At 35.2% G+C, this 19,924-nt stretch overlaps 1 pseudogene; it reads left to right on the top strand.

Moving 5' to 3' along the window:
- Positions 1 to 1,266: 1,266 nt before the first annotated feature.
- Positions 1,267 to 13,015, top strand: LOC107414331 (cytochrome P450 CYP72A219-like; annotated as a pseudogene).
- The last annotated feature ends 6,909 nt before the right edge of the window (positions 13,016 to 19,924 follow it).

Here is a 19,924-nt window from a genome sequence, read left to right as displayed (position 1 = left end):
GATTATGAAAACTGTAAATTTTTAATTTAAAATACAAATTTTGAGATATAAAATAATTAATATAATAAAATAATATAAAAATTCAATAATTAGAGTACAATAATAATAAAATATAATAAAATACGCATCCAATTAAATATATATACTAAAATCTTATATATTATATAACAAAAAAAAAACTAACAATATTATTTATTTATTTTCACATAGATAAAATTAAATTTATTAAAAAAATAAATAAAATTAAATTAAACACTAAAATAAAAAAATAAAAAGATGTATATTAAAATATTATCATAGTAAAAATCAAGCATATTAAAAATGATAACTAAAAACAATAACATGAATTAGATGAGGTAAAAGCTAAGAATATAATTGAATTAGTTGCTTCTCACTTTTTCATACCACCACGACAAATCACCATCACATAGATTTTTATTTATTTTTTTATTTTATTCTTTCTCTTTCCTTCCCCCACATGAAAGAAAGATTTCTTTCTTATCTTTTTTTTCTTTTCTTCTCTTTTTCCCTTCCCCCACGTGAAAGAAAGATTTCTTTCTTATCTTTTTTTCTTTTCTTCTTTCTCTTTCCCTTCCCCCACGTGGAAGAAAGATTTCTTTCTTATCCTTTCTTCTTCTTCCTCTCTTCCCTTCGTCTTCTTCCTCCCTCTCTTCTGTGCCAGATCAATTAATAACCAAAAACAAAAAAAACCAAAATTTCCAATTTCGGCCCTCTCTTTTCTCTTCTCTTCTCTTCTCTTCTCCCTGTGTATCCCCATCTTTTCCCCCTTCAGTTTTTTTTCGACCGATTACCACAAACCAAACACACACATAAATCAACACAAACACACCCAACCAGTCCAGCCGACATATCCCAAAAATTTCCACCTTTTCCTGTCGACAACCGACCGATCTTTCCATCTTATCCACCCAAAACCCAAAATCTTCCCCGACAATGGACAATTCCGTCGACTTCCATCGATTCCAGTGACAAATCGACGACACACGTGCAAGAAACTTCTTTCCCCCCTGGTCGGTGTCGGACGGGGTCGACAACGGAAACTGTCGCCGACATTTCCACCGTCTCGACGATTTTTGCTTCCCTGATTATGCGGACCTCTCATCCGTTTCTCCACGTCACCAGAATAAATACTTCTTACCCATATGTACCACAAATGATAAAAATAGATCCACCGCTCTGTAGCCACTCATATAGAATCCACCTCTGCTTCCTTGCCTCTAGCTTCCCTCCATCTCTTATCTCCAAATGGAAGTTTCAGGTGCCAGAGCCGCAGTCGCAGTGTATGTGGGTTTGGTTAGCATAGTGATTGCGTTGGCATGGAGGGTGTTGAACTGGGTTTGGTTCGGGCCGAAGAGGCTAGAAAGGTTCCTGAGACAACAAGGTCTTTCTGGCAATTCTTATCGATTTCTATTTGGAGACTTGAAGGAAAGCTCCATGATGACGAAGGAAGCAAAATCAAAACCCATGAATCTCTCCCATGATATAACTCCACGTGTCCTTCCCATCTCCATCTGACGGTCAAGAATTTTGGTAATTTTTATATATACAAATTTGTGTGTGCGCGCGCGCGCCAATTATTCTCTTTCGCTTTTCATATATAGTTCCATTTCATCAATTGCTATTTATATATATATATATATATATATATACACATAGCCAAATAGATTGTGTCTAAAAATTTTACGAAATCATTTCTGCACACTACCGATAAAATAAACCATGAATTTACAAATTAATTGTATATGCTTAATTTGCCCCCCAAATTGTTTAACCTATAAAAAAAAAGTTAATTTTTTTGGGATGGATTTGAAAGAGTTAATTGAAATTGGCCAACGTTGTGAGATTTCATGGGTTGTATGAATTTGTTCTAATTTTTTTTTTTAAATTGTTCTAATTAATTAATATGTATGGATATTTTTTATATTGGGATATAGAGATCTAATATCGATGGAAATATCAATAAAATTACAAAAATTATAAATTTTTAATTTAAAATATAAATATTTAGGTATGAAATAATTAATATAATAAAATAATATAAAAATATAATAATTAAAATAAATAATAATAAAATATTTTATAAATATTACAAACCATTTATAAATAAATAAAATATAATGTTATTTTTTACCGTTACACTTTCATTAACATTTTTTTTTTAAATCAAAAAAAGAAAAAAAAACTATTTATGAGTCATGGCTTGAGGTTGGCTGCTCGTGGCTAAGTAATATCCTTCAGGCTGACATTTGTATTCTGGTCTCTTAATTAATAAACACCTATGTTTTTATCAACCAAAAAAAAAAAAAAAAAGAAAAAAGGAAACCAAAAAAATTTCCATGTCTTCCTTCCTCCTCCCTTCAGCTCTCTTTCCCTTTCGATCACAACACACACACACACACACACACACACACACGCAAGTTCTCGGCCAGCTTTTTCCACCAACAGAAGGAAATTTCCACTGATTTTTTAAGATTTCGACGACTTCTCTCGATTCTTGCTACACATCGGTGGCATTTCTGACAAAAAACTCCCCCCCCCCTATCGGTGTTGACGGCGGCCGCCAATTGAAATTATCCCCGATTTTTCATCGATTTTGACGACTTTTGTTTCACTGCCTATAAGAACATGTATGAGTATTTTGTATAATTTTATTTAGAATAATATTAGGTGCGTTTGGTATACGCAAAATAGGAAAATGATATTATTTCAATTGGATTTGATGAGATGGAATGGAATGGGATAAAATTTAATCTAATTCTCCATTTGATGTCAATTAGATCGGATTAATTTTTTTTATATTAATTAATACAATTTATTGATTTTTTGAATTAAGTAAAATGTGTTGAATTGGAAAAAAAAAATGATAAATCATGTTGAAGAAGGGATAGGAAGGGAAAAATAAAGAAGAATAGCACTTATTTTTAACTTCTCAAAATAAATCCTGTTACCAAACACACTCCATGTGTACAGATCTTATTTCATTTTATTCGGACATCCTCTCTCAGCCACTTGTTCAACAAAAATATTCTTTTTGGAAAAAAAAAAATTGATTCTCCAAATATTTCACCGAATAAAATACTTTTTTATTGTTAATTTTTGAATATTGGGTAGGGACCAACTCTTTAGTAAAGAAGATTATATAATTATTTTACTATTAGTTTTTCTCTCTAAAAAGAAAAAAGAAGATTAATTTATTTTCAAAAATTAATAAATGTACTATTACTGTCAAAACTTTTTTATTTATCACTGTATGAAAACGATATTAAAATGATAAGTATTAATTTGATATATTTACTTTTAAAAAAATTGATGTATTTAATTAATATATTGACCTATGATCAAAAAAATTAATATTGATACTTTTATATTAATATTAAACTTTAATATGGGACCCACTGATACTCCAAGGTGACAAATAGTAGCTTTTTTTTTAATTTTTTAATTTTTATTTTTTATGACTAAATACATAAAGTAATGTAGGTCACTACTCTTTTATATAGGCTGGCCCCATTCCAACGGTGACAGTTAGCAATCCAAAAGATGCGAAGGATATCTTCGCCAGACATGGTGATTTTCAAAAGCCATATTCAAATTCACTTGTAAAGTCACTAGCAACAGGTCTTGCAAATTACGAGGATGGGAAATGGGCTAAACACCGCAGGATTATTAACCCAGCATTCAACATAGAGAAGCTGAAGGCATTCCATACTTACTATTATTATTTATCATTATTTTTAAAACCAATTTGAAATATCTTCATCTAGACATCTACTTCTAGATATATGCAGTAATTTATACATACATATTCTACTAGCATTTAATTCACCAAAAAATTTACTACTAGTATATATAAAATATACACAATTGGACTAGAGGAACAGAGGAAAACAGAGAAATAGTGGTATGGTAGGGATATACATAATATAAATCAATTGGTCTATTATATAGCAGGGAAAAGATCAGCGGGAAGAAAATAAACGGCAGAGAATTAAGAATCCTTTTATCATTCTTGATTGGAACATCAGCTTAACTAATGGAAAGTATGCTTTTACTGTTTATATTTAAAGTTTTGTTATTTGTCATCGTTATTATTCATCATCAGACTTATACTGATTAAGAAAAATATCAATTAGCTACATTTAATATTGTTTTAAATAATTAAAATTTTAATATGAGAAAGTAAACTTTTAATAGTATTAAATTGTTATATGTCAACAAGAAGAATTCATTAATAATGAATCACCAATGGTGAGATATAACATTCGTCTTGTGTATATATTGATTTAGAGCTATTTTTTACATAGACCAACTGTTTTCCGACTCAAAAATTGGATTTTTACACTAGTTAGTTTGGTTTTTAACTTGTTGAATTACTCACTATCCTAAAATTTTAAAATCTTTACTGTTTTTAAATGAATACATATGAATCTGTTTGAGCAGTCATAGAAAAATTAATTGATCTAAATTAAAAATTTCACTTTTCTATCAATCTAAGTTTAGTCTGAAACTAATGGTTAATTACTATTATTACTTTTTTTTTTTTTTGGTGAATGGTTGATTATTATTAATTTTTTTGGGGCCTGAATTTGATTACTATTACTTATTTGTGTTATACATTATGGGCGTGTTTGGTAGGGCGATTAGGATGTATTGGACTGTAATGTATTACTTAATACGATGTTTGGTGATAGATGACACACGAAGGATATTGTATTATGTAATACCCTTCCGTGTTTTTTTCCTTGTATAATCTAATACAAAGCTTTTGTCTTGTATTATCTAATACAACGTTCGATCTACTCCGCTTCTTCTCCCCCGATCTCTGTCTCTGGTAAGTCTTCTCCATTTTTTTTTTCTCTTCAATCAATCTGCTCTTTTTTTTTTCTTTCTCCTTGTATTATTATTATTATTATTATTTTTATATCTCATCTATCTTCCGTGTTTTTTCCTTTTTCCTTGTATAACCTAATACGCAACTTTTTCTCCATCTATGCTATTTCTCCCTGCTGTCTCCTCCTCCACCGGTCTCTATCTCTGGTAAGTCTTCTCCATTTTTATTTCCTTTCAATCAATCTGTTATTTTTGGATTTCTTTTTTTTTTTCCTTGTATTAATTTTTTTTTCTCTCATCTCATCTATATGCAATCTCCTTTCACCAATTTCACCCAATTTTTCTTTTTCGATCTTCAAAAAACCATCTAGTTGATGGTTTTTATATTATTCTTTTTCTCACTCTCATCTTAAATTTTTTCCCTCTTTTGATCTGCCAATTACAATGAAAAGCAGAATATTCGTGATCTGTCTCACGTCGATTGCAAGTAAATCTTCTCATTTTCTTCCTTTCTTCATGGGCAGCTGCTAATCTGTATTTCTTTTCCTTTCATGGCCGACTGGGTTGCAACCACTGGTTTTTTTTTTTTTTTTGTTTTTTTCCCCTTGCATAACCATAAACAGAATTAAAAAATGAAAGCATTGCTTTTATTATTGTTTCAGTTGTATTTTATCGTTTTCTATTGTCTTTTCTATTTGTTGGGGAGAAGAAAACCATGTAATATGAGAGTGATAACAATTGTTTAACATTGCATGCCAGCTGTTCGATAAATTATCTATGACAATTCCATGCTTTGCCAAGTTCTGCTGTGTGTGAGAATTGCTGTGTTTACTTGGCTCTCTGCCGTGTGTGTGCGAGAGAGAAGACTTCACGGGAAGGTACTTGCAATTGCAAAGCATTATGACCCACTCACTTTAATTCTCATGTGAGCTGGTCATTTGGTTTCTTTTAACTGTTTGACACTTCTTTTTTTTTTTTTTTTTTAATGGAAACCAATTGCCCAAGAAATAGTTTCTGATATTTAATGGAATGTAAGAAAATTGCCAATTTAGTAATTTTTAAGTTTTTTTCAAAGTAATATTTTATTTTTTCAAAAATGAAAATAATATGGAAAGAGGAATATAAGATATTTTTGTAATGTGTATTTTTATGAAATAAAAAATAATACAATATAATATACTGTTGTATGAACCACTGTATTATTTTATACAATTCAGCACCAAGCACAGCATAGGTATAATATAATATATTTCAGTACAATCCAATACTGGGTACCAAATGAGCTCTATGTGTGTGATTAATGTTGAAAATGTTACCAGCATTTGATGAATGTTGTAGCGAGATGATTAGCAAATGGGAGGCTTTGGTGTCAAAAGAAGGATTATGTGAGTTGGATGTGTGGCTTTTTCTACAAAATCTGTCAGCCAATGTGATCTCCAGAACAGCCTTTGGCAGCAGCTACCAAGAAGGAAGAAAAATATTCCAACTCCTAATAGAGTAAGCTCAACTTGTAACGACCTTTCTTCAGTCTGTCTACACCCATCACATGGTAGACATCATCCATAACAAATTATATTTATATATATATATATAAAATAATCATATGTTAGAAACATTTTGAAAATAAAATCTGAAAATATAAAAACGTGTCAAATAATGATAGTGGTGTTACATTAATTAATAATTTGAAATTGATAATTCTTCATATTTATCATATTAGTAATATCCAACATAATATAAGAACTATATTATATCAATAGATCGAAACTGTACAAATGTATATATGTCTATATGCACAAATAGTATTTAATAATATAAAATGTGCATGTAGTTTTTTGCCTATAAAGATGAACAAGAGGATGAAGAAAATTGACAAGGAAATAAAAGCTTCACTCAAGGAAGTAGTAGAAAAAAAAAGAAAAAAGAAAAAAAGAGAAATTCATGAAAGTGGGAGATGGAAATAAAGATGACTTATTAGGCATACTTTTGGAGTCCAACTTTAAAGAAATTCAACAACATTGAAGCAAGAAGAGTTTTGGGATGAGCACTAAGGATGTGATTGAGGAATGTAAGCTATTTTACTTTGCAGGCCAAGAGACCACCACAGTGTTGCTTGTTTGGACCATCGTTTTGTTGAGTATGTATCGAATTGGCAACAGCTTGCAAGAGAAGAGGTTTCGTAAGCTTTTGGAAACAACAAACCAGACTTTGATGGCTTAACCGAACTTAAAGTCATAAGTATATTTTGCAAGTTTTTGGCAACAATAAACATATTATACAATTAATTAGTCTTTTATCAAGACGTTTTGATTGGAAAATCATCAAAATCTTTATCATTACTTTTTGAATTGTTTCAAATATTAAGATAGAAAATAATTTTGGTTGTCAAAATGAGTTGAGGGATGTATTAAAATCCTTTTTATATATCAACCTTTGAAATAATTTGAAATAATCCAGGTTATGAAAAAAAAAAAAAAAATAGGACGTCTTGATAGGAAAATCTTCATTATACATATATATACATATATATATATATATATATGTATAATTTATTGGGCTTCTCCAGTTTATTTTTAATAGGCATGTGGCTTATTACCAATAATAGGTAATAAGACATTAAAATGCTCAATATAAGCTATTTGATTTGAGTCAGTAGATTATTTATATATGTATACACTTTGCACTTTATTCTCATCCTATAATGTTGGATATATATATATATATATAGAGTAATTCTACGGTGCGGACTGCATAAAAAACCGGCACTTTTTGAAAAAAAAACGTCTGTTTTGGTGCGGATCCGCATATGGATGGCCCACACTATAAAATATCTAAATTTTAACAATTTACATGTAATCGTGGCTAAATATATGACATCCTGATTTTGTTAAAATCGAAAACAAACTATCCTAGTTTGACAGTATATATATGTATATATGTGCATATTGACCTGACAAATGAGAATTGAAAATTGTCACATGCAGGTTACTATGATTTTGAATGAAGTGCTTAGGTTATACCCACCCGCGTTTGCATTTCATCAAAAAGTTCACAAGGAAACACAACTAGGAAAGTTGACATTACCAGCTGGAGGGCAAATCATTGTACCAACACTGCTTGTTCATCATGACAAGGAATTGTGAGGTGAAGATGCAAATGAGTTCAAATCGGAGAGATTTTCGGGAGGAGTTTCAAAGTCCACAAAGGGTGCATTTTGCTTTTTTCCCTTCGGCTGGGGACCTCGGATTTGCATTGGACAAAATTTCTCCCTGGTGGAAGCAAAAATAGCTTTGTCAATGATTCTATAAAGCTTCATATTTGAGCTATCCCCATCCTATTGTCAGGAGCCGTCCAGAATTCCTTCCCCGGAACCCTAGACAAGCCCTGATCCCAGGGAAACCCTACCGAATCCTCCAACGGAAAATCTGGCAGAGCCTCCCCTAAGGGATTTACTTACCACAAATCACCTGCACTGAAAACACACTTCAAAAATTCATCCCCTTATTCCTCCCGCAAACTACAGATTGGTTCCATAAATTGCAGCACTTCAAAAGAAACAACAGCAGCAACCCAGTGCATAAAAACAACAATACAGTATACAGAGCATTATACAGATACATATGGAATTTATAAAATGACAGATAAAGAAGCAATACAAGTTAGAGAGGAAAAAGGGAAGAAAAACTTATTGAACCTTCGGCAACGAACTGAGACGTTGGGCTCGCCCCGGACAATCAACGTCTCCAACCTGAACCTAGGGGAACGGAATTTAAGAGTGTGAGATGCTAATCATCTCAGTGAGTGACCCTATCTGCTATACAATATAATATCACAGTAATAACGTAGATAAATAATAATTAATTAGAAATAATAATTTCTCTCAAAACCCTTACAATTCTCTCAGTTGGAAAAGTTCCCCTTTTAAAACATTTTCACAAAACCCGATGTTCGTACTTCCCGAAAACCAAGGGACCAAATAATTTAATAAACAACAAATAAATAAATAAATAAATAAATACCCCAAATATAAATAAACTGCAACAATTTATAATAAATAATTTTAGAACACCTTTGGGGTTTAAAAAATTATTTGCAATTTACACCGACGCACCACACCATATACCGGTGATGCCCTTCGATACCCAGCGTCCTGAGCACCGACTGGCGGGGGGTTAAAGAGAGAAACCTGCAACGGTCACTCCGGCGTCCCGACAGTACCGCTGCTAAAACCATCAACCCGGCCAAGGAGGGGGGCGGCTGTGCACAACAATAACCTTGCCTGCCCACGGTCCAATGGCAACTCACGGGTGAAGTAATAACCGCACGCTAAACCACATAATAACCGCGTGCTACCACGTGTCCATACACCATACACCAGAACACCAATACTGTATGAGTGCGTCTAAAAATAAACAATAATAACCAACCGTACCGTTTTCCAAAATTACCGTGGGAAGTATACCAAATTTTTCACAACATACCATCCCACATATTTTTATTTAACCAACCCGGTATGAAACCTCGATAACAAACAAACCACAATTTTCTCGAAGTACGAGATGCAACCATAAAAATACCGCGGGCATAATTTATAAAATTTAAACAAATATTTTCGTAAAATATTTAACCCAATTATGCCCGAAAAATTAATACTGAAACCACGTACAAATACTACCGAAATACACTTTGCTCATGCATAATAAATAAATTAAACCACAATAAAACCATAATTAAACCACACCACATGAGCATAATTTAAATACCAATTTAAATACCAATTAAACATAATTAATTACCCCAAAAATATTTTTAAAGGTGGGTCACTCACCTGGAGCACGCAATTAAACCATGATCCACCACGGGATCAATTCTACGACTCACCGGTGCTCCTAGAACAAAATTCACAGACAGTCAAATAAATTAATATTTTATTCGGGTAAATAATACCCGCTACCCGGGGGGTCAAACACAAACGTTAACTAAAATAGGCGAATAATATACCGAATCGAAGCTCGTGGGACGAGGAGTGCATTACCGGTCTCCATCGACCCCAATTCCGCCGGAGGTGGCCGGAATTTGGTCGGAAAGCTTCGGCCGGTTTTGATCTTGAGGGATCTTTCAAACGGTGGGGATTTTGGGCAATCTAACCCCGGAAATGGACTCAGAGGGGTCGAAAATAGTGGGATAGAGGTATGGGACGGGCTGGGTTGGTCGGAAACGGCGAGAATCGCCGGAAAAATTTCACCTTGCCGCCGTGACTTCGCCGGCCCGATCTGGGCGCGTCCGGCGGCGGCTGGAGGGGAAACTTGGTGGCCGAGGTCGCGAGGTGGCGGGCTTGGACGGTGGCCGGCGCGTGTAGCACTCCGGCGACTGCAATCCGGCCAACAGGGAGAGGGTGAGAGAGTCAAAGGAGAGAGAAAGGGAGAAAAAATTTTCTGCATATTTTGTCTTTCGGGCTCGGGGAAGAAGAAGGAAAAAAGAAAAAAAGAAAAAAGAAAAAAGAAAAGAAAAGGGAGGTGTTTTCCCACGTGGGGAAAAGAAAAAGAAAAAGAAAAAGAAAAAAAGAAAAGAAAAGGAAAAGAAAAAGAAATAAAATAAAAATAATTAAAATATTATCATTTAAAATAATAATAAAAAAATAATTTGATTTTACACATGGTTGACATGTGGCATTTCACCATGATGACACATGGTCACCTTCATTGAGTCACACGTGGCACATCGTTATACGTGTAAAAATAATATTAAAATAATACAGTATTTGAAAAACTTTACAGGTCCATAACTTTCAAACCACATGTCCAAATCGGACGTGCCGCTAGTCTACGGACTCGTATCGACGAGCACTTCACAACCATGCATGAGTCAAAGCTCAACCTTGCATGAATAAAAAATCAACTCCGGCACCCCTTGGACAGTTTGGACCTCAACTTGTTTTGCTCAAAACTTTCAAACCGTAGCTCCATTTTCAACGTGCTACCAGTCTACAAACTCGTGCCAATGTGTACTTCGTAACGGTACCTCAGTCAACCTATCATTCCAACCGGGTCAAAAAGTCAACTTTTGACCCTTTCGGTCAACGGTCAACAGTCAACCTCGGTCAACGTGCAAAAATTTTCGACATGGTTCGGGATGGGGTGTTACACTATGCTCATGCTCCACACGTTTTCCGTACTCTTAAACCACAATTTGGAGCTCATATTATTTTATATAAACATAAGTAATACTATAAACTGATGAATAATTAACGTGTTTATATATGTACCATTCATATACATGTTCTATGATAAGTGTATATCAAGTTTGTCTAACAATTTACACATTTCAAGATTACATTAATTAATACAATGAATTTCTGCTTTCTTTCCATGTGGTTGGTAATAAAAACATGTCTTTATAACAGAATTCTTAAGTTAGCATATTCTAATTAAAAAACCATCAACCCAGCTTTCCATCTACAGAAGTTGAAGGTGTTTTTGATCTTTTCACTCAGTCATAGAACATAAATATAGAAGAAAAATGTCACTACTAAGAAATGTGTAAATTGTTAGACAAGCTTAATGTACGTAATAAATTTCATCATAACATTTTAAGCTTTTGATACTAAGAAATGTATAAATTGTTAGACAAGCTTTTTGAGATCAATGATAATTTAATATGATATCCTAGCATAATATCCTAACATCTTAAACTTTTTAGACTAATAATAATTTAATATGGTACCAGAGTTTAAAATGGCCTACAAGTAAGTGGAATATTAGACAAGTTAAATATATATAGTAATCCACATCTAATAGCTTAAGTTTTTGGAATGTAATTTAATATAAATGTTCTTGTGTTCTAATTTATATGATCAATGTGGTGCTGACCCTTCCGATCTCTTTTTTTTTTTTTTAATACTTCATTTTGCTTAATTTGTATTTTGAATATGGTGCCTGCATTTGATCTAAGTTGCAACGAGATGATTAACAACTGGACGAGATCCTTGTCTAACCAAGGTACATGTGAGTTAGATGTATAGCCTGATCTTCAAAATTTGTCTGAAAATGCCATCTCTCGAGCAGCATTTTGAAGTAGCTATGAAGAAGGAAGAAGAATATTTCAACTCTAGAAGGAGCAAGCTCAACTCACAATTAAAGCTGTACAATCTGTTTACATTCCAGGATGGAGGCAAAAGTAAAATTCAATCTTGTTGAAGTCTTCTATATCTTCTATAAACAATAACAAGGATTGTTTCTGAGGAGGTTTCTGTCAACTAAGATGAACAAAAAAATGAAAAAAAACTGAAACAAATACGAAATTCACGCAAAGAAATAATCAACAAAAGTGTGAAAGCAATTAGAGCTGACGAAGAGACTAAATATGACCTATTAGGCATACTTTTGGAATCTAATTGCAAAGAAATCCAAAAACATGGGAACAACAACAACAACAACATCGGGATGAGCATCGAAGATGTAATTGAGGAATGTAAGCTGTTTTACTTTGCAGACCAAGAGACTACCTCAGCATTGCTTGTTGGGACAATGATCTTATTGAGTAGGCTTCCAAATTGGCAAGATCAAGCAAAAGAAGAGGTATTGGTAGTCTTTGGTAACCAAAAACCAGATTTTGATGGACTAGATCACCTTAAAGTAGTAAGTGTGATAAACGTTTTTAATCTCAAGAACTATCTCTTTTTTTCTTTTTCTTTTTTTTGTTATAATTTTTATAAATCCAGAGAGAATCATTTTCTTAGGTTAACATGATCTTATATGAGGTTCTGAGATTATAGCCACTAGTGGCTTATCTTGAACGAACAGATGATAAACAATCAAATATTGGAAAATTGTCATTACTAGCAGGAATAAAGGTCTCCTTGCCCATAATTCTTCTTCACCATGACAAAAAGCAATGGGGGTATGATGCAGACAAGTTCAAACCAGAGAGGTTTGCAGAAGGAATTTCAAAAGCAATAGAGAGCCAAGTTCCATTCTTTCCATTTCGGTGGGGTCCCAGAATTTGCATTGGACAAAATTTTTGCAATTATAAAGCCAAATTGGCTAGATCTTTGATCTTACAGAATTTCACATTTGAGCTTTCGCCATCTTATGCTCATGCTCCTTTCACTATTGTAACCCTCCAACCACAATATGGAGCTCACATTATTTTACTAGAACTCTAGTCCTAAAATCACCAATTACAATGAAGCAATGATTTTTGGCATTGTTACAATTCGGATAATATAACCAAAATGTAAAAATTCAGCATTCACGAATTGTCTTATATATATATATATATAAGCTACAAATTATTATAAAAACGGGTCAATAGAATACGCTAGCTATCACTTATAATTGGTTCCTTCTAAATATAAAAAGCATTGCCAAAAACATGAAGATTTGCAAAATTGAACTCCCAAAGATACAACAAAAAAATAAAAAAAAAATAAAAAAAATAAAAAATAGTGAATCATTTTCCACGTCAAAGATCTGGCAAAAGAAAAGCGGCTGACATTTTTGTAAAATATAATAAAATTTATTTATTTGAAAAAAGGAAATGTACAAAGCCTTTGTATTCATCTAAGCCACTACAACTGCAAAGACGAACATTGAAGAAAGGAACTAATTGAAGGTTGCTGTTTGCCCGCTATGGAATAGCATCGCCATTTTCTTCGTGCTCTGTTTTCTCTCTTTTTTTTTTTTGTTTTTTTTGTTTTTTGACTAAGGGCTCAAACTCAGCTCACAAGTTTGAGGGCTCGAACCCAGCTCACAGGTTTGGGTTGGTGGTACTCTTACCATCAGAGCTACCACATTACCACTCGGCCTCGTGCTCTGATTTCTCATGCGCACACGAAATTACAAACCTTAAATTCCCTCTTATTTATAGGTTGGATTCTTTTCACTGCAATGTCTATTTTGTGATGGGGACGTGAGTCTGCATGGGTCATGCAAAGGGAGGGGTTGTTAATTAGGATAGTTTATTAATTGTTCTTCTGGTTCATTGACTCATGCAAAAGGAGGGGTTGTTAATTAGGATAGTTTATTAATTGTTCTTCTGGTTCATTGACCAGGTCCTTTGGCAAGTAGTTGAATAAGCACGTTTTATCTTTTGTTATTTTTTTTATATCTGTTAGGTTGTTTCACTTAGTAGGCTGTTAGGTTTCACTTAGTGGGTAGTTGTTTTTTCTATTTCAGTTGTTATGTGCCTATAAAAAGGCTTCGGATTATTAATAAAAGGGCATGACTCAAGTTTCAAATACAACCTTCTCTTTCTATCCGATTTCCTTCTTCTAGTTCTTGACATTTATTTATTTTCTCTCTCTTGTGCTGTTTTCACTTCTCAAAACAGGGGTATTTTCTCCTACTTAAACTAAGGTGTGCAACATTTTGGTATCAAAGCCAGGTTCCGCATTCCATGGAGACCCGAGGGAAGAGCAATGCAGAGTTCCGTAACGAAGTTAACGAAATGTTGGCTAGGCATGAGTCTAACTTCGATCAAGTACACTCTACATTACAACAATTAATGACTGAGGTGCAACATCTACGGCTCCAAAATTCTCGTAAGAGTGGGGAAAGCCAGGATGTTAATCTTTTTGCTCCTGCTGAATCCCATCAGCCGCTTTCTCTACCATGAACCGATTCTTCAGGGATGGACCAAACTCTTCAACTCAATCTATCCTTTCCACGGTTCAATGGCAAAGAACCTTTGGCCCGGCTTTATCGAGCAGAACAATATTTCGAGTTTAAGAACATACCAGCAGATCAGATTGTCCAACTTGACTCCTTCCACTTGGATGGAATTACTCTGCAGTGGTACCGTTGGTTAACGAAATTCCAAGGTCCATTAACATGGCCAGAGTTCTCTAAGTTGTTGCTTCATCGTTTTGGTCCCACTGACTATGAAGACCCCTCGAATGTGTTAACCCGGCTTAAACAAACCACTACTGTGGAAGCCTACCAAGAATCCTTTGAGAAGCTTTCTCACCAAATGGATGGGTTACCCAAACGATTCTTGGTTGGATGCTTTATAGCTAGTCTTAAGGATGACGTCCGACTTGACGTCAGAATTAAGCATCCACGTTCTTTAGCTAAGGCCATTGGTGTAGCCCGACTGATAGAGGAACGAAACCATTTACACCATCAGACTATCACGAACTCAAGAACAATACCCACCACCATAACCACCAAGGTTAGCATAAATTCGGCACCTAGGCTTTTAGGACCCCCACCAACGACCAGAAGCAACGTAGCAGGAGCTGGTCTTATTGCCTGGCGAGTCTCTGAGCAAGAAGCTTGGGAGCGACGAGAGAAGGGCCTCTGTTATTACTGTGATGAAAAATTTGATCCAGGACATCGGTGCATGAAACCTCAATTATTTATGATGGAAGACTCACAGGAGACGGAGGAAAGAGAGAACTCATCGCACGATGACGGCCAAGAGGTTATTCGCAAAATTTCCTTCCATGCCATAGCGGGAACTGACCATTCGCAGACTTTCTGAGTGGCAAGAAGAATTAGGAACCGGGATCTCGTGGTACTCATCGACGGAGGGAGCTCGCATAATTTTATCGATCAATCAGTGGTACAAAGGTTGGGCTTAATTATGAATCATAACAAGAAATTCAGTGTGATTGTCGCCAACAAGGAACGCATAGAGTGTGCTGGAGTGTGTCGCTCGATTCCGTTATAGGTACAAGAATACACCATTTTGGCTGATTATTATGTACTTCCATTTGCGGCCTGTCCACTAGTTCTAGGAGTTCAATGGTTGGAGACTTTGGGCCCTATAAAGGTGGACTACAAGCACTTAACTATGACATTCAAGCAGGGAGAAAAAGAGTATACGTTTCAAGGGATAAAACAGCAAGGTTTGGAAGCACTAAAAGACAGGGAAATTCAAAAATTAAATGGCATATGTAGGACTGGATTTTTAATCTAGCTCATACCCACAATCTTCTCAACAGAAAATCAAGTTTATCCAATTGAATTGGATAATCTCTTATCTCAATTCCAGCAAGTATTTGAAACACCCAAGAATCTTCCAACCCATTGTAGCCAAGATCACAATATCCCTCTCCTGCCAAATTCAAAACCAGTCAATGTACGTCCTTATCGTTATCCGTATTATTAGAAAGTTGAAATTGAACATCAAGCGCAAGAACTTTTGCAAACTGGTCTCATCCGGCCAAGTAGAAGTCCATTCTCTTCTCCAGTTTTGCTTGTTAAAAAAGTCGATGGTGAGTGGCATTTCTGTATTGATTATCGTGCATTGAATAAGATGACCATCAAAGATAAATTTCCGATACCTGTGGAGGATGAGCTCTTGGACGAACTCCATGGTGCCAAATATTTCTCCAAATTGGACCTTCGTGCGGGTTACCACCAGATTCGAGTTCAGGAAGAGGACATCCCAAAAACGGCATTTCAAACCCATGAAGGTCATTACGAGTTCGTCGTGATGCCATTCGGATTGACGAATGCGCTTGCAACCTTTTAGAGTCCCATGAATGATCTATTCCGGCCGTATCTATGTAAATTTATCCTAGTCTTTTTTGATGATATATTGGTATATTCTAACTCATGGGAAGACCATCTGAAGCATCTCCACATTGTTCTAACGATTCTTATTGAAAACCAGTTATATGCAAAAAAGACTAAATGTTGTTTTGGAGTCACTTTTGTAGACTACATGGGACATAAAATTTCAGCCGAGGGAGTTGCGGTGGATCCTTCAAAGGTGCACGCAGTCATGGAATGGCCCACATCGACATCTGTTCGTGGAGTTCGAGGCTTTCTTGGACTTGCCGGGTACTACCAAAAATTCATTTGGAACTTTGGAACCATAGCTGCTCCTTTAAACCGATTACTGACTAAAGATGGGTTCCAGTGGAATGATGAAACCGAGGCTGCCTTCCAGCATCTGAAAGTGGCATTGACAACAGCTCCAGTCTTGGTCCTGCTCGATTTCTCCAAACCTTTCGTGGTGGAATGTGATGCACGTGGAGTGGGCATTGGGGTAGTGCTCACCCAAGGAGGAAGGGCCATAGCTTACTACAGTGAGGCTCTCAAAGGGACATCACTTAATCTCTCTACATATGAGAAATAGATGATAGTTATTGTGAAAGCAGTACGGAAATGGAGGCCTTATTTGTTGGGTAGATCCTTCATCGTGCGGACTGATCAGCGAAGCTTGAAATTCTTAATGGAGCAGAGGATTACCACCCAACCCAAGCACGGTGGCTTCCAAAGCTTATGGGGTATGACTATACCATTGAGTATAAAAAAGGACTTGAGAACCAAGCTGCAGATTCTTTGTCTAGGAGAGTTGAAATTCATTTCATATTTATCTCAAAACCACAATCAGACTGGTGGACTCAATTATAACAAGAAATCCAATGGGACCCATTCTACCAATCATTCACTCCTACATGCGAGTTGTTAACAGAGATGGAGTTTGGTTTATCCATAATAAAATTCTTCTTAATTTTGCATCCTCTTTGGTTCCTGTGCTGATCACCGAATGTCATTCCTCACCAACTGGTGGCCATTTTGGATTTCAAAAGACACTCGCTCGGCTTTGTAGCGATTTCCATTGGGAAGGAATGCGAAAAATGGTTAAGGAATTTATTCAACAATGTGAAATATGTCAAAGAAACAAGTATGACCATATGTTACCGGCAGGACTTCTCCAACCGCTTCCAATTCCAGAACGAGTCTGGTCCGATGTGTTCATGGACTTCATCGAAGGGTTGCCACTTTCCCTTGGCTGCACAGTCATAATGGTTGTAGTAGATCGGCTTAGTAAGTATGCTCACTTTGCTCCTCTTAAACATCCTTTCACTGCATTGAAAGTAGCTAAATTGTTTGTACACCATATTGTGCAGCTACATGGAATGCCTACCTCCATTGTGAGTGATCGAGATAATATTTTTATGAGCACATTCTGGTAGACACTCTTCCAATTACAAGGGACTAAGTTACAAATGAGTTCTAGCTACCACCCGCAAACTGATGACCAAACGGAAGTGGTTAATCGAACTTTAGAGCAATACTTAAGGTGCTTTGTAAGTGACCAGCCTCATAAATGGGTGGAATGATTACCGTGGGTTGAGTATAGCTACAATACCATGGTTCATTCTTCAACCAAGATGACTCCTTTTGAAGCTGTCTATGGAATTCCTCTGCCCACTCTTCAGATATATACTCTTGGAACTTCAAAGGTGGAAGCTGTTGATGGGTATTTACAAGAACGGGATGCACTACTTCGAACCCTTCGGACTAACTTGCAGCAAGCCCAGGAACGAATGAAAACTTAGGCTAATCAATGTCCCTGGGATGTTATCTTTAGTGTTGGAGATTATGTCTATCTCAAGCTCCAACCTTACAGGCAATCAACAGTTGCATTTCGATGTTCTTTGAAGCTTCCCCTCGTTTTTATGGACCTTTTAAGGTGTTGGAACATATTGGCTAGGTTGCATATCGGCTTGACTTGCCATTAGACTCAAAAATCCATAATGTTTTCCATGTTAGCCTTTTACGCAAGCATATGGGTGCTATTCCTGTTGCCTCCTACATCGGAGAATTCCACTGTCCTTCTGCAACCGGAAGCTGTTTTGGACCAAAGGGTAGTACAGAAGGGACGTTACCGGCCACGGACCAAGGTTCTGATTAAATGGCATGGAGCTCCTGAGGAAGATCCATGTGCGAAAATGCCTGGCGATTAAACTGAACCTATCCTGATTTCATCCTTGGGGAAAGGATTCCTAAGGTGGGGGGAGTTGATGGGGACGTGAGTCTGCATGGGTCATGCAAAGGGAGGGGTTGTTAATTAGGATAGTTTATTAATTGTTCTTCTGGTTCATTGACCGGGTCCTTTGGCATGTAGTTGAATAAGTATGTTTTACCTTTTGTTATTTTTGTTATATCTGTTAGGTTGTTTCACTTAGTGAGCTGTCAGGTTTCACTTAGTGGGTAGTTTAATTTTTCTATTTCAGTTGTCATGTGCCTATAAAAAGGCTTAGGATTATTAATAAAAAGGCATGACTCAAGTTTCAAATACAACCTTGTCTTTCTATCCGATTTCCTTCTTCTAGTTCTTGACATTTATTTATTTTCTCTCTCTTGCTCTGTTTTCACTTCTCAAAACAGGGGTATTTTCTCCTGCTTAAACTAAGGTGTGCAACATTTTGCCCTTCCTGTTTTGATTAAATTACAATATTGCAGTTGAGGAATTTGAGTTGTGGGTTAGACTCATATTCATGGTCTAAAAAGGCAAAGTTGGGCCTCACTATTTGTACCTCCGAGGCTTTTTCGAAAACTAGCCACTCCGTAATATGTTTTTTGAAGAATAGCAAAATTTTTTAAAAAAAAAAAATAGCCATCTTGGGATAAAAATATCATTGATCAAATTGAAAATTACACAATATGTTTTTTTTTACCCTTTCCTTCTTCCTCTACACACCTGTTCATGTTTTGTGCAAAGGTTTCTCTAACAGGCTACAAACACTCTTTGCATCTCATCTACTCTCACTCTCATTTTCTTGTATTTTCTCATTTTTGAAACTAAAGTCAAGTAAAAATTTTATCTCTTTTCTTATTAGATAAAATTGGGGAATTATGGGTATGTATTTTTTTTCTCTTTTTTCTTGTATTTTTTGTTAGTTTTGGAATTTTTAGGATTTTTATTTAATATGGGTATATAAGAAATTAATTTATGAGCTGTTATATATGAGTTTAAAGATATTTAGATGGCATATGGTTTGAAAATGGGGGAAATTTTGTTTAAAACTGAAAAATCACGAAAAACAATAAAAATGGAGAAAATTTGGCGAAAAAGATGAACTTCCGCCATTTTCCTCCAGTTTGTCTATTTTAGCAAGTTTTCCGTTAATTTTTCGCCAGTTTTCCGCTAGTAGGAAAACACTATATTTGGCCAAAAAAAAATAGAATCGACTTTTTTAATACAGTTAATATGTTTGTTTAGTATTATTCAAACTTTTATATATTTATTGATTTAGTTTAACTTATTCATTTAATTTTATAATAAAATGGAAGATTATGATATTGTAATTGCGGTTTTATATAATGGACCA

This window comes from Ziziphus jujuba, chromosome 11, assembly GCF_031755915.1.
Source record: "Ziziphus jujuba cultivar Dongzao chromosome 11, ASM3175591v1".
Lineage (NCBI taxonomy): Eukaryota > Viridiplantae > Streptophyta > Magnoliopsida > Rosales > Rhamnaceae > Ziziphus > Ziziphus jujuba.
This window is presented reverse-complemented; position numbering and strand designations above follow the sequence as displayed.